Below are 5,086 nucleotides of genomic sequence, written 5' to 3' on the forward strand. Positions count from 1 at the left end.
AATTTATATGGAACCAGAAAAGACCTCGAATAGCCAAAGGAATATTGAAGAAGAAAGCCAAAGTTGGTGGCATCACAATTCCGGACTTCAAGCTCTATTACAAAGCTGTCATCATCAAGACACCATGGTACTGGCACAAAAACAGACACATAGATCAATGGAACAGAATAGAGAGCCCAGAAATGGACCCTCAACTCTATGGTCAACTCATCTTCGACAAAGCAGGAAAGAATGTCCAATGGAAAAAAGACAGCCTCTTCAATAAATGGTGTTGGGAAAATTGGACAGCCACATGCAGAAAAATGAAATTGGATCATTTCCTTACACCACACACGAAAATAGACTCAAAATGGATGAAGGATCTCAATGTGAGAAAGGAATCCATCAAAATCCTCGAGGAGAACACAGGCAGCAACCTCTTCGACCTCAGCCGCAGCAACATCTTCCTAGGAACATCACCAAAGGCAAGGGAAGCAAGGGCAAAAATGAACTTTTGGGATTTTATCAAGATCAAAAGCTTTTGCACGGCAAAGGAAGCAGTGAACAAAACCAAAAGACAACTGACAGAATGGGAGAAGATATTTGCAAATGACATATCAGATAAAGGGCTAGTGTCCAAAATCTATAAAGAACTTAGCAAACTCAACACCCAAAGAACAAATAATCCAATCAAGAAATGGGCAGAGGACATGAACAGACATTTCTGCAAAGAAGACATCCAGATGGCCAACAGACACATGAAAAAGTGCTCCATATCACTCGGCATCAGGGAAATACAAATCAAAACCACCATGAGATATCACCTCACACCAGTCAGAATGGCTAAAATTAACAAGTCAGGAAATGACAGATGCTGGCGAGGATGCGGAGAAAGGGGAACCCTCCTACACTGTTGGTGGGAATGCAAGCTGGTGCAACCACTCTGGAAAACAGCATGGAGGTTCCTCAAAATGTTGAAAATAGAACTACCCTATGACCCAGCAATTGCACTGCTGGGTATTTACCCTAAAGATACAAACGTAGTGATGCGAAGGGGCACGTGCACCCGAATGTTTATAGCAGCAATGTCTACAATAGCCAAACTATGGAAAGAACCTAGATGTCCATCTACAGACGAATGGATAAAGAAGATGTGGTATATATACACAATGGAATACTATGCAGCCATCAAAAGAAATGAAATCTTGCCATTTGCGACGACGTGGATGGAACTAGAGGGTATCATGCTTAGCGAAATAAGTCAATCGGAGAAAGAGAACTATCATATGCTCTCCCTGATATGAGGGAGAGGAGATGCAACATGGGGGGTTAAGGGGGCAGGAGAAGAGTAAATGAAACAAGATGGGATTGGGAGGGAGACAAACCATAAGTGACTCTTAATCTCACAAAACAAACTGAGGGTTGATGGGGGGAGGGGGTTGGGAGAGGGGGGTGGGGTTATGGATATTGGGGAGGGTGAGTGCTGTGAAGTGTGTAAACCTGGCGAATCGCAGACCTGTACCCCTGGGGATAAAAATATATGTTTATAAAGCTGTAAAAAAAAAAAAAAAGAAAAAAGAAAGGATGAATAACCAAGTTTTGTAGCAACATGGACAGGACTGGAAGAGATTATGCTGAGTGAAATAAGTCAAGCAGAGAGAGTCAATTATCATATGGTTTCACTTATTTGTGGAGCATAACAAATAGCATGGAGGACAAGGGGAGATGGAGAGGAGAAGGGAGTTGAGGGAAATTGGAAGGGGAGGTGAACCATGAGAGACTATGGACGCTGAAAAACGATCTGAGAATTTTGAAGGGGTGGGGGGTGGGAGGTTGGGGGCACCAGGTGGTGGGTATTGTAGAGGGCACGGATTGCATGGAGCACTGGGTGTGGTGCAAAAATAATGAATACTGTTATGCTGAAAAAAATAAAAAAAATTAAAAAGAAAAAATAAAATAAATAAATAAAAAAAAATACATAAATAAGACCAAAAAAATCATAGAATTCCAAGGCTAAAATAACAATAGCTATTAAAATTATTGAGGGTTTTCCAGAGACCAGGTGCTATTCTAAGAAATTTACATTCATTGTCTCATTTTATCCTATCAAAAACCCAGTGTGGAAGACGCAAAGAAGAATTGTGCTATTGTGTCCAAGATGAAGATAGAGTATATCAGACCCAAGAGATATTCTCAGGTGGTCTAATTGCAGAGGTCACATTTTTCTTAATTACTATGCTGTGCTGCCTTCAACTATAAGTCGGTAACTGTTTTTGAAGAACAAACTGGTTCTGGTTTGTTGGATAGGGATGAGTTCCTTCACTGAAGAAGTGTGAAAACAAGCAGCTCACTATGATATCTAGAAATTCAGATTACATGCTACTTTCACTCAGAACTAACAACACTCAACAAAAGTAAGATTCCAGGTAAGCGGGCTTTGTTCCTAATTAAGGTCCCTTTTATTAGACTAATTAAAAGTGATTTAAGTCCATTTTTTTTAAAAAGACATTGAACAGCAATTTCAATCATCAGAATCAAACTTTATCTTCAACAATCTTTTCTATTATTTTTTTTCTGTCACAGTATACCTTAATGACAGCACTCCCCATCTGCAGATATATGCTATATACAATATATTCCAAAACCATGATCTGCTTTGCAAAATGACTGACATTAAAAAACAACACTGAAATGCCAATTTACTCATTTTGTTTACCAAATGTAATCAGGGCAGCTACTTTGCAACTCACAAGAGACATGAAGCATTTCTAATTCAACAAGTTAATCCTGTGATTTGAGGGATTTGAGGAGAAAAGAGGGAAGTGGTTAATACACTGCATTAGTAAGACAAGCATCCATGAAAATAAAAGGTTATTAAACTGTTCAAATGCAATATTAAAATGCAATAAGTTTATGGATTAGAGCAGAGTGATTTCAAAGAGAGAGAGGTACACTGTTCACAAAATATATAGTGCTAGACAGAGAACCAAGGTAGAAGCCCTAGGATATAATTCCGATCCCTACAATATTTGGAGATGCTGAAGCTTTCTGACCTATTATGGCTATTTTAGAAACTGGAGTAGCCCTAATCTTATGGGGGGAGCTCATTGGTGAATAAATTGTGACAATAACATAATCATGGAAGTTTATAGAGCACTCTTTATGTGTTGGCCTTATCTCACTGGGGGATATCAAAGGGAAGGTGATAAAAAAGGGACGAATATCTTCAGTCCTGTCTAGGTGTCCATCATTTCACTCCAATACTTGTTTTGAATCTAAATTGAAACAGATGGTATTGGATAATGGAAAATAGATTGCAATTAGAGCCTGGAGATTTGAATTCTAATCTTCTCATCTTAAGTAGGCCAATTCTCATCTGTGGTGATAATTAATGGTAAATTTTTAAAAAAATTCTTAATGTAAGATTTAGACTGGGTGATCTCCAAAAGTCCTCACAGATTTATCATCCCTGGATTGGATTGTACAATATCAAACATGAGCTGTCAAAGAATGTGTTGTTTTCTCTATAAAAACCTGAAAACTCCATATAAGAAAAAACTCCTCCCACTTCTCTTTATCACGTTGTTTTTCTCATTACTCATGATGTAGAAAAACAATCAAGTCTTTATTGGCCATATTTAGATTATTCTTTAACAATGTTTAATCTCAGACTTGCCTTTTCCCTAGCCTCACTAGAATTGATTGATAAATACCAGGGCATAACATCTCATGTTTATATATAACCTTAGGCAAAGAATTCATCCTGCCAAATAATATCACAATGACTTTGGAAAAGACTTTTTGAGTGATCTATGGAATTATTTATGAGCATTTATAACCATAGGTTGACCTGATATGATTCTTATGTTGACATTTTGTCATGCTTAGGAAAGATACATTGTTTTTAAAATAGATTAATACAGAACAGAAGGGCCCTAATGTATTGTCTTAGTTTTCTAGGTAGCAAACTTTTCTTTTTGCATTCAGAGTCAAAATTATCATAAACAGTACAAAAATAACATTCCTTATTAACATCCACCTTGAATTATGAAATAAAGACCTTGCCTGTATCCCAAGAGACCCAGTGCTAATCATACTGAGCGATTAATTTTGCAAAAGTTCAACCACCACATAATGCTCTGCTGGCTGAGGGACTGTCAAAGCCCCCATGAAAAGATTCCCTTCAACCACCTTGTGTAATATCATTATAATTAAACACTGGCAAAAAGGGAACATGTTAACCAAAGTCTATACAGGGCAGTCTAAGGATATGACATTTACCACAGCTTTTCTTCTAAACTATTGTTCATTTCAGTCAAAAATGTAACCACATTGACATTCCACTTACACAGCTTTACCAAGGAAATTCTGCACTGTATTAATGAAATGTCAACTGCATCCACACCAGTGTGTGGTAGAAAACTTCAGGTTTAACAACATTAGAGTCTTGTTACCGGCATGAGTTTCTTTGGATTTTGTACATCTCTTCTTTTTCATTTTAGAGTAATGGGAGATGCCCAGGACAAAAGCATGTGGGATATAAGAGAAACAGAAACAAATGTGACAGTTTTCAGGAGTTGCCAGCAATTGTTTCCTCCCCATTTTCTTCCCTTCCTGTTAACCTTTTATTTGACAACATCAAATAAAAACTTTTGCAAACAGCATTTCAGTAAACACTTAAAAAAATCTTCTTTCATAGCCCCTTCAATTGATTACGGTTTCTGCTTCTGGCTCAATTTTTCTTATTATATGCTACTACAAGTCAAAAAGTTTCTAGAATCTTGCCCCATAGTTGAATCTCAATACCTAAAACTCCAACATTCACAGTGTTTTATGTGTCCTCTTGTCAGTGGACTCTTTGAGAAAGCCACCTGCAAGGTGGTATTTTTTTTTTTTATTAAACTCCTGTCCATTGTTAATAAAGTGACTATTTCAAGGGTTAAAATGTTTTCTTTTACTACTTGAACAGGTTTTTTTTTTTTACTAGTTATATTTTTATTTTTTATTTAAATTCCAGGTAGTTAACATAATGTAATATTCATTTCAGGTGTACAGGATAGTGATTCCACAATTCCATACGTCACCTGGTGCTCAGCACCACACGTGC

The sequence above is a fragment of the Lutra lutra genome, chromosome 1 (assembly GCF_902655055.1).
Source record: "Lutra lutra chromosome 1, mLutLut1.2, whole genome shotgun sequence".
NCBI lineage: Eukaryota > Metazoa > Chordata > Mammalia > Carnivora > Mustelidae > Lutra > Lutra lutra.